Source organism: Egretta garzetta, unplaced genomic scaffold (assembly GCF_000687185.1).
Source record: "Egretta garzetta isolate BGI_Z169 unplaced genomic scaffold, ASM68718v1 scaffold467, whole genome shotgun sequence".
Classification (NCBI taxonomy): Eukaryota; Metazoa; Chordata; class Aves; order Pelecaniformes; family Ardeidae; genus Egretta; species Egretta garzetta.
Genome location: NW_009260196.1, coordinates 1187789 through 1199606, shown reverse-complemented (window position 1 = coordinate 1199606; position 11818 = coordinate 1187789).

Genomic DNA, 11818 nt, shown 5'->3' with positions numbered 1-11818 from the left:
GAACGGAGGGAATCCGCGGGACTGTCATGAGACACAGGGGGAATGGGCTACTGCTGCGGGTCCGGGAGGGTCGTGCCCACGTGCCCACGTTTTCAAAGCAGTGGCCAGCCAAGACCGGCACGAGTAGGAAGAGAAGAGGTGCCTGGGCTGTGAAATCAGCACGGCTCCACGGATCCGGGTCCTGTTCCCAGCTCTGCTCCGCGTTTTCTTTGCATGTGCTCATTGCTGGACCAGGCACTCGACTTTCCGTGGCTCGCATCCATGCCGGCCAAGTCCGTTTATCAGTTTTTACAAGGCTGCATCTAATCTGCGCTTAAATGCTTACAGGTTTCCTCCATTACTCGACAGAGGTAAAATATTACGAACTGCGAGGGGTTTGGAAACTGCGGTGAAGACTGCCATAAAATACCTGAGTAGTAATTCACATAAGATAGCTGGAGATTAATGTATATGGCTGCGGGAATATAATTGCAGGTCCTTATTTGAGGGTTTAAATATGAGATGTGAAAAATCATATATTTGCCAGCACGGAAAATACCTTCTTATGCACGTGGCTTGTGGAAATCTGGTAGGAGATTTTTAGCTCCACCCGCAGTAATTGGAATTTTAGCTATGGATGGCAGCAGATCTGGATTTTCCCTCAGCTTTTTCACTGGAGACAAAAAATTAGATGCAGATATGTACATAACACTGGATGTGTAACTGGCCAGTGGCCTGCATTATATATTCCAGAAGCAGTTGTAGCTATGGTATAACCCACGGTTGCAGCTTGTAGTCAATGAGAGGCACCGAGTAAGTCTTGTCAAAAGAGCCAACAATTTTCTTCCTGTCAAACTGAAATTCAGAATTCAAACCTGCAGCAGCTTTGCCAGAGGAATTATTAAAGGATGCGAAAAGAAATTACCAAAGGAGAATATAGGAAATTGTCTGTGTCTCTTATTTTTAAGTGACAATTCTGGCAGAGACACTCAACAGCTTTTCTCCTTTTAGAAAAGTGGACTTGTTCATAAGATTATAAGTAATTGGTCTGTCTTAACATGTCCAGGCTTGGGAGTAACTCCGGAAGGTGTGGGTTTGTCACCATTACCTGTGGTAGCTCATCTGTACCCCTTGGTACATATGCCTGGGCATAAAGACAGAATACGTCGTGTTTCTTGCCTGCCTCCCTCCCTCCCCACGCTTGCAGAAGGGAGGCAAGGCTTGTGGCCGGCCTCATCACTGCCATCAGCATCTCTAATCCGGGAGGAAGGGAAGGGGCTTGCGGCAAGCGGCACCGCTCTCCCCAAGCAGAAGGGCTGTGAGATGAGCAGGGGAGGCTGCAGCAGGCAGGGTCAAGCCACAGAGAAGGCGTAACTCCTGCTTAAAATGTAAATATTTTTCTGAATATCAAGGATTTCGTTTTTTAAATTTTTCCCAGAATAGGAAGCTACTAGGGAAGCTCTGCTGCGGGAAACACAAAGTGAGTGGAAAGGCAGCAGAGGACGGCAGAAAGGGAGATGGTGGGAAGTGTGGGGAGTCCTGTGGCTGATGGCTCAGAGGAGACACTGGGTGGTGGGGGTGACGTGGCCACACCAGCCCACAGGCAGAGGGACAGGAGGGTCTCCTTGAGTGAGCCGTGTGGCAAGAGCAGGGACCTTTGAAGCAGATGGCAGTGTTACCTGAGGCCCTGGAAGAGCCAAACACCCATCTGTGTCTGGGACTGGGAGGGGTGGGGAGGAGAGAGCCCTGGCAGGCGTTTTTGGAAGGGACCTGAGTGGGCAGTAGGCTTCTTTGTGAAGCTGAGCTAGGGGAAGTTACAGCAGCTGTGATGGGAAATGCTTGAGGGAAGCAAGGGGAGGGCTGGGGGAGATTTTTGTTGTCTGAGCAGAAGGAAAAGGCCAGGTATTAGAAAAGAGCTTGTGGGGGGGGAAGAATCCATGGGCTTTGGGTATGGCATGCACACACAGCGCAAAATAGCTGCAGTTTATTTACCTTGGAAAGGCTTGCAGCACTTTTCCCCACTGAGAAAATTAAACAATGTGAGCGTTAAGTACAAAACTGTGTACATTACAATCGCTTCTCAGGAGGTAGCAGAAGCGGTGTTAAATCTTGGCTCTACCCTCTCCTGAGGCTGGTGTAATTCCTCCCTCCCCACCACACGCACGCCCCGCTCTGCCCCAGCAGTCCTTTTACCGGAGGCTCCGGAGGGCTAACGATGATGGTGGTGCCTGCGAGGTCCTGGTGGGAGCTGGCCCGTCCACGACGACATCCTCAGCACGGCAGCCCCTGGTGGGCACCCATCCTTCCTACGCCGCTGAGGGACCACCCGCTCCTGGAGGGTCCCCCTGGCTCCCCTGCGGTGATGGAGAGAGCTCCTGCCCTGCCACATCAAAGTCTGTTTGCTCATATCAAAAGGCTTTTTGGGTCAATACAGAGCTATACAACACTTAGGTGTTGTCTGGCAACTTCCTCTGGGGGGGGGGGGGGGGGGTGTGGCCCCCCCCCCTGCTGCGACAAGGGGGTGACGGTGGGTTTTGACTTTCATCCCAGGACCTTCCTTTGTCTTGGGGCTGAATTGCCAGCTAACCTGAGACAAGAGGAGAGCCTCCCTTAGGAGCGGCGCGCCAAGCCGCCACATTTCTATTCTTTCCCCACCATCTTTCCCTGATGTGGTACTGCATGCATAATCTGGCAGGCTGTATAATAGAGATGCTCAGTCCTTCGCTACATCCCTGATACAAATCCCTGTTTGTCATAGTCTGTTAAGCTACACCTTAGCAAAGTACTATTTATTTTTTTTTATATTGCTCAGCAATTCATTGTGAGGCTCTAAAAACAGGTAAAAAAAAAATTCTGATATTAACCTCTCATTTAGAACGCATGAAAAGGGCATCCGTCATGATTACTGAACTTCATAAATGACCTTATGAGACTACTGGAGAGAGCTCACTAAAATGATATTAATTTCTTCTACGATGCTGCTATTTTCTACCGTGTTGTATGAAAGATGATTAAATGAAGGTCACCTAAGTTCAAAATATCTATTTGGCGGATTTGAGCCCGTTTCTACACCCATGCTCTGTGAGCAGGGATTATAAACACGACATCAATTTCAATTACATATACTGATGCCTAAGAGATAACCAGCTGATTTATGCTGACCGTACATTGCACTGCAACACATTTATTAATTCGTGGACTGTGCAGGAAAATGAGTGCCTCTAGTGTACTGTATACTTCAAAAATTTGTAACATTTGGAGATATAAACAATAATACAGCACTGTAACATTAATAGGATGTAGTTCCTCTTGTGTGATGCCTTATTAATTAGGGCTGTGAGTGATGTAACTTTGAACAGGCATAAGAAGTAAGAAATAATGAGTAAATGTGCTTGTTTATGAAGAAGAGATCCACAGTTTAGTAAGAATTCCCCTTTTTCCTGTTATTGGCCACTCTTGTTTGTGAAAACAGAAGAACTGAAGAAGTTCCAACCAGATCAGCTTTGATGACATAAGGCCAGTGAAGAGCTGGCTGAATTTGCCTAAAATGAGCTTTTATGTGGAATAAAAGAGGATTTTTCTTTACTGGTAATTCAGATATTAGACCTATTTTGATAAATATCCTTTGAAGAATAAACTATAGCACTTGTCAAATAATCTTCTAGATAATGGAGAGCATATTTTCACCTTATCTTAATTGTCATAGCCACAGAGTTTTAATCTATCATACAAGAGGATCTTCCCTGATATTTTTCAATTCATAAAAACAAAACTGTCCCTGCAAAACTAACTTGAAGTCAGATAATATATTTTCTTCTAAATCCTCTAGTGTTTTTAATCTGGACAGAATATACAAACTACATCTTTTCATGGATTTAAAACGCTGTGGTTTTAAAAGAAATAAAAAGCATCAGGAATGAAACAAGGAGGGCTAAGGAAGGGAATAACAGCATGACATTTTATCCCAAATTTCAGGAATGCTTTGGGTATTTTTTTATCTTGAAGCAGCAGCTTCTAAAAGTGGTTTCTTTCTCTGAAGAAGCGCTCCAAGCGCGATCTGCCGCTGCTCTAAAGGTGCTATGTTAACAAAGACCGTTCCTAATGGTAGCGAACCGCTAACCTGGCTGATTGTAATCAAGGTGTTGATACCAACTTTGCTGGCTGTTACCTCATTTACTGGTGCAGGGGGAGAGAAAAACCCCTCTGTCCTCTTGCCAGCAACCCCCAAGCCATGAAAAGATAGAAGAGAAATGGTAGGAGCTGGTCCCTCAGCACCGAGGAGCTGGCTGCCAGTTTGTTAGATGGGAAGTATGGGCAACACCATCTTGCTGAAGAGAAAAAATATTCTGAAGCATGCTGTCAACAGGAGAAATATAATTGCTTATCCAGCTGGATTGCTGAGACAACCTCTCTGTGTCCCTAAGTGCTGGGAACTTCTGAGGAGCGGATGAACCAGCCCATTGAAGGTGAACAACCACCGGTCAAGACGCCAAAAGGCTGCAATGGCTGGATGTGCTGGTTTTGGCTGGGATAGGGTGAATTTTCTTTACAGTAGCTAGCATGGATTTGCTAGCTAGCATGGATGTTTTGGATTTGTGCTGGATAACCAGTGCTAATAACCCAGGGATGTTTTCGCTCCTGCTGAGCAGGGCTTGCACAGAGTCAAGGACTCTTCTGCTTCTCATCCTGCCCCACCAGCGACAAGGCTGGGGAGGGGAACAAGGAGCTGGGAGGGGACACAGCCAGGACAGCTGACCCCAACTGACCCAAGGGATATCCCACACCATATGATGTCATGCTCAGCACATAAAACTGGGGGAAGAAGGAGGAAGGGGGGATGTTCGGAGTGGTGGCATTTGTCCTCCCAAGCAACTGTTACGCATGATGGAGCCCTGCTTTCCTGGGGATGGCTGAGCACCTGCCTGTCCATGGGAAGCAGTGAATTAATTCCTTGCTTTACTTTGCTGGCATGCTTGGCTTTTGCTTTGCCTATTACACTGTCTTTATCTCAATCCATGAGTTTTCCCATTTTTACTCTTCCAGTTCTCTCCCCCATCCCACCAGGGGGAAGCAAGTGAGCGGCTCTATGGGGCTCAGTTGATGGCTGGGGTTAAACCACAACACTGGCTGAAAAAAAAATCAGGGAAAATTAAAACTGCTTCAAAGAAATAAAATAAATTCCTTCCTGAATCCTGTCAGATTTGTCCCACTGAGATGCCATGTGTCATTTTGCCTGAGCATTTCATAATTTTGCTCAATAATTATGTGTTGCATTTACTATTTAAATCCCTTATTTTTAAACACAAAAATCCAGCAAATAATTGCCTGTTAGTTAAAGCAGTTGCCTATCTGAGAGTACATAATTAGTCCCTTCCCTGAGCAACTGCTACCAGCTACTGTCAGAGACAGAGTATAGGAGAAGGTGTTTCAAAGGCTTGTTCTTACGCTTTATGGATTTTGTAATAGACTTTTTTAAAGAAAGAAAATGATGGTATTATTAATACCATCATATCCCCAGAGGAAGGACTGAACAGCTCTGCCACCATCCCTCCTACGCTGACAGCTCGCTTGACTCGGTCCATGTAACTGTAAATCATAATTAACAAAAATGACAAGAAAACACCATGCCTGAGCCTTCCCATTTGAGAGGAAAAGTAATTGCGTCCCAGTAGCCCCGTTTAGCACCGTGGAGGTGTTGGGCACACGAGGAAGGCCGTGAGAAGGACCCTTCAGCCCCAGCAAGTGTACCTGGCAAAGCCCCCTGATTCCCAGTGGCGCTCCTGCCGCATGTTCCAGCAGTGGATCCGGCTCACTGGTTTTCACACAGAGAAAGTCAGGGGCGACTGTCACCCGTGAAGAAAAAGTGGTGCTGATTCGTATAAAAGAAAACTGTAAGTGTTTGCTTTGGTAATTTACTTGCAGAAAGATTTGGAGGTGAGGAGACCCTGCAGGAGCGGGAAGAGCTGGCGCTCCCTGTTCGGAGATCTGGGGCGATGCTTGACCTCTACCTTGTTTTGCTGGCTTCATTAGTTTTTCCAAGTTCATCTGCATTCAAAGCAATAGTCTGGGTGAACAACAGTAATAAAAGAGAGAACGAAGCTAGGAGAGATCATGCTGAGGCTCAGATTACTCGCTTCTCTTCCAGCAAGGATTTAATGCATGCTTATAGCCCAAAACTGGGCTGTCCAAGAAAAAGCTGACGCTGTTCCCATGGATTTAACATAGATTTTGGCAGAATCCATACTAGACTGATGTTTAATACTATTGTAAACCCTGCACTGAATTGTTCATTACTCAGCTGTGATGTTCCTTCCCCTTTGAAATGGCTTACCAGTTGCACACACACTTCCCATCACTGCCGTCGGTGCTGAGTTACTGGTGCACGACAGGCATCCATCTCGGGAGACACTGGTGCTGCATTCCAGATGCCTAAGTGCTGTAGACTGAGATGTATCCCACCTACATTTAAACAACCTAACCATGTGGTAACCTGGAATTCAGAATAGGCTTCAAAATAGTCAGGCAATTTGCTTACTTTGAAAGCTGTGCTGCTCTGTTACTGTACCCCAGGGAGTGAGCTTAAAGATAGCTTGGTACGTCGACACAAACTGTAGTCATACCACCAGACTGCAAAATAGACCTGCCCTTTGTAAGTCCTAGATACAGCTGATTAGGTGTGAGGAAAGGAAAACACACAAAAAAAATCTCTAAATTGGCTTTCTGGCTTTCAGGTTTCAGTGGCTGAATAGCATCACACAGAAAATTAAAAAGCAAACAAAGAAAGAAACAAGAGAAAACCAAAAAACAAACCCTCACAAAAAATCATTCCAAGACAGAATTTATATTCGGCCACGTCTCCTTGCTCCAATCAAGCAATACAATACAATAATTCGTGTCCAGCCTGCTTAAGGTTTTGCTGTTTCCTACTCCAAAACAGTATTGCTTCGTCAGGACAGGAATCCAGTGGGCTCTCATGTAAGTTGACTCAGGGGAAGAGTGGATTGCTGGGTTTTCCAGTCAAAACACAGTGTATTGGCAACCCATAATTGTCCTTTCATTTATGACTTTAAGCCTGACATTTCGTAAGTCATGACTCGAGCCACCCGAGCACAAAGATGACGCAGAGGATTGTGATCCCAAACATTTTCCCCTCTGTTTCCTACAAGGCAAGTCTCAAGATGAAAATGTTGGTCTATTACTGGCAATCATGGGTCGGTTCCTGCCAAGTGGGAATGGTGGGATAAGGGCTTGGCATCTTCAGGGCCATCGGCCCCGCTTAAGAAGGAGGATTTGGAGATGCGCTCTCACCCCCTGGCCTCACCCTGGTCATTCCCAGTTTCCTGATTTGAGAGGAGGAAGAAGAAGATGGAAAGTTGGATTCTGCCAGGTGCCTGCCCAGAAGAAAGCCTCTCAGGGGCTCTCTGGTGCTGTTAGGAGTTGGGCAGGGACGTGATTTGGGGCCCCATGGCTCCTCCACCCTTGCAGAGGGAAGTGGGTGTCTAAGCCCAACCCTGGACGCTCCCAGTTCCAGATGTCCCAGGAACTGCTTTTACCCAGTGTTTCTATTTAAAAGACATTTGAAACAAGCTTAACATTGCCAAAACGAAACTAGTTACAGGATTTTTCTTCACTTACACCCACGCAAAGTCTTTTCATTTGGAGGTCATTGCAGTGATTTAATGGTGCTCCACGGGGTTTTTTTTCACCGAATGTGGAACCAATCTGATCTCAGTGCTTACTTATGTGTTAGTGGGACGTATCATCATGTGGCACCGAGATAAGTTTGGCATTAGCAAAACCAGAGGATTTCTATTCTGTCAAGAGAACCCATTTTCCCCTCCTCTTTTGTTTCCCATAAAATCCTGTTACAGCAGAGCAGGGTTCTTTAAGCAGGCTGCAAATTCATTGAATCAACACTATTTGTGCCCAACTTCTCTTCCTTATACTCCATTAGGAGCTGAGGCAGTCAGAGCAGAAAAGCTGGGGGATGGCAAGAAAGCAGAACATTAGGATTTTATGACCAAAACTCATCTATGGACATAACTCTTGATGATCTTTGAAATTTACTGAGCGGGAGGCTGTATTGAAACGAACACCAGAGCTGATACCAAAGCAAAAAGATTCGTTTGCAAAAGTTCTCTTACTTGGGCTAAATAATTTCCTTTTGGGTGTTTTACCCTGCAGCCTAACAGCAAATTAGCTATTAGCTCTGCGAGCCGCGAGATCCTCTTTGAAGACCACGCTGCATCACTGAGCTGCTATGTGATCTCGAATGACGTTTTACTGTTCCTACATGCAAAGCTGATCAAATGCTCCATTTTCCAAAAAAAGATGTCGTCGAGATTCAGTTAATTTTGATGATTTTTTTATCGCAGAAAGAACTATTTCAGCGGATTCTCCCTATAAATAGCATGGCCTTGTTCCACGGTAATACTTTTTCCATGCGACCATCTTTATAAGCAACTTGGAAAAACTCTCCCGTTAGCCACCAATAAAAACAACCATCCATTGCAATTTTGACTACGCAAATAATGTCTAACTGCTCCATCTGTACAAAAGATGTTGTCCAGATCTCCTGACGATGTATAGAGCTTGCCCTGATGGTAACAGCAAATCACTGGCTGTGTTAAGGAGAGGGAAAAAAAAAAAAAATTAACATTTAAAAAAAATTCCAGTTGTGTGATACAAACCCACAAAAAACCAAAGGAGTTTGCCTTTCGCTTTTTCCTCTCTGGCCTCTGAGGTGTCCAGACAGCCTCAGCAATGTATTAATTTCTGCTCAGTGGTGACAGTGCTACGGGAGCATATAGTTTGTGGGAAGCAGATATTTCCCAGGGCTGCAGCATGGACCTCACCTTGCCCTTGGATGTGCATATCCGACCTTCTCCTGACAGCTCCTCAGGAGGGTGCCCCGCAGCACTGTGGGTGACTGTGGGCACACGGATCCCTATGTGATGTGCTCAGTATTTTCTTTTTTCCCTATCTTTACCATTTAATATAATGGCATGGTTTCACAGGACAAACCAGAGAATTCTCACCAAACTTACTACAGTCCCCAGAGCTTTTAAGAGGTGAAACATAGTTTATTGGTTGAATTATAGAAGTTACTTGTCAAATGTTGCCCAGCCATATGAATCACCCCCTTTCAATGACTCTCAAGAGAAAAATTCAAGCTTTCACCCTCATTAACGAGGTAAATGCTCCTGGGGCAACTGATAGTTGAATTATGGTCTTCTATTTGTCCTGCCTCCTGTGGACATTAAGATGCATTTCACTATGCTGATGTGAATTGTAAATACAAGAAAGCACATTCAAAGGCAACCTCATCCTATAACTTTTTATTTCCAAGCCTCTTAAAAATGAAAACTCTTCATTCTGAGGAGAGCTTTTTAATGGCTCCAGGGTCCATCTATCACAAAGAGAGCTTACTCAATCCACCACCTTTTAGCTGTCAACTTTTTCAAACAGCCTTGTGTATGTGCCCTGGGATTTTGTAAGAGAGAAAACTGATAATCAGAGCAAGTTTGCGAATATTACGTAAGATTTTGTCTCCATTATATGCCTGTTGTTCATTCGCCATCTTTTTAACCTTCACCTAAAAGCTGCCTCACATCTGTACTTATACATATTTTCTTTCCCCAGTAACTTTTCTTTCTGGCTCAGTGTTAGGCACACTTGATGTGGCTCCCCTGCTTACTTATTTCTTCCATATAAAATAATCGGTTATCTATAAAGAAAAAAATTTTAACAAGTTCAACCAATCAACTGACTGTGAATCTGCCTCCTTTCTCCCCATCTTCTGTAGAGTTCAGGGACAAAGAAAAGTCAGAAGATCTCTTACAGATTTTAACTGTTACAGAAAGGTTGAGAAATCCACTTTTACTGAAGTCGAAGCAGAATATGTACCTCAGCTTTCCGGGGAGAGACATCCATCCTGCTAATGCTGGTGCTTTGAGATGGGATGGATAACCCATCCTGTGGCCTCTGCCCAAAGCCCTGGCCTGTGCTCTTGGTCCCATGTTTTGTCAGGAGCGCATATCCTTCTACTGGAAGGACGTTGTCAAGGAGCATTTCAGCAATCAAGTAAATTGAAATACTTCCTTATAAAGATTTAGCTGAGCCATTTTCCCGACGTCATTACTTCCCACTCCCCTGCCACTACAGTTTTTGTATATTCCAAGTACATTTATTTTCATTCCCTGCTTGTGTTTATGAGGACAGGACAAACTCAAGGAGAGGTTGGAGAGCAGAGCAAAGTGTTAGGAACAAGGGTACTGGACTCACTGATGTTCACAGGTGCCCGGTTAGTGCTGCTCCTCTAAATACTCAGGTCTGGGATATTTCATAGAATCATAGAATCATTTAGGTTGGAAAAGACCTTTAAGATCATCAAGTCCAACCGCTAACCTAACCCTGCCATCCCACCACTAAACCATGTCCCTAAGCACCTCATCTACCCTTCTTTTAAATACCTCCAGGGATGGGAACTCCACCACCTCCCTGGGCAGCCCCTTCCAATGCTTGACAACCCTTTCTGTGAAGAAGTTTTTCCTAATGTCTAACCTAAACCTGCCCTGGCACAACTTCAGACCGTTTCCCCTCATCCTATCGCCCGTTACCAGGGAGAAGAGGCCGACCCCCACCTCACTCCCCCCTCCTGTCAGGCAGCTGTAGAGGGCGATAAGGGCTCCCCTCAGCCTCCTCTTCTCCAGACTAAACAACCCCAAAGCTACTGGGGTCTATGTGTAAGCCAAAAAATGACAAACCTGACTTCTCAGAAGAATACTTGCATATGGTTTCATAAGGCTTGAGACACTTACACAGGCATAATAAATGCAAGTGTCAAGTACAAACACCCAAGTTTAACAATTTCAATCTAACTCTAATATAATGTAAAAGAGACAAGAAGGGGAGAAAGGTAAACAGCACACCATCCTGAGCATGTTCCCCCCGAGAGGTATTCACCACTAGCACTCAGGTGAAAAGGCATTTATCTCCAGCTAACATTACGGTAAGATCCAGCCATCATATCAACATTTAAAAACCAGCAGTGAACAAATCTCTCTGCTTAATGACTCATATCGAATTTGAAATGGAAATAGAATAATATGTTTGAAGTCTATATTATGCATTTAAATAGATTAAAGGGAGACTAAACAATTAGTGATAAAATGTGTGTGCATTAATGCAGGAGCGAATCAAGTCTTTCAAGTCTTTTAGATTGCTAAGAGGCCTTCCTGGTTTAAAACTGGGAGGAGAGCTAGCTCACAAAGGGATTAAAATACATTATCCTACAGGGTAAATTCATTATTCTTAATGCACCAGGATATTTTTGATCCTCAGATGAAAGTTTTGCAGGCTTAGATAAGTAGCTTGGTTTGGATCTCTGAAGAATTAAAAACAGATTTGTCCTCCACGAGAACAGAAAAGGAAGCACACACGGATCATTGAGGAACACCAAGCAAGTCAGCCCAACATCTTGAGTTTGCGGGTTTGTTTTTTTTTTCAAGAGCACCTTTCATGGGAATAAAGTGTGAGTTAAACTTTGTTTTTGGAGATCCAGACTTGCGGAGGGTTGGGCGGAGGGTCTCCTGGCTCCTGTGCTGGGAGGGAAGGGGATGTCCTGGGCCACAGCACTTGCCAGAGCGCTGGGGCAGGTGTCTCCAGGTGCTGTCCCCTTCCTGCGCTGACTCTGGAGCCCACAGCTGAGTTACGTGCAATAGCTTCTTCCCATCCAGAAATACTGACGGGAATGGGCTCTGCCTGGCTTGCATCAGAGAAGTCCCGACTCAAGCAATATGGTAATTATTGACTGTAGAGAGCTTTTTAGCAAGTGTTT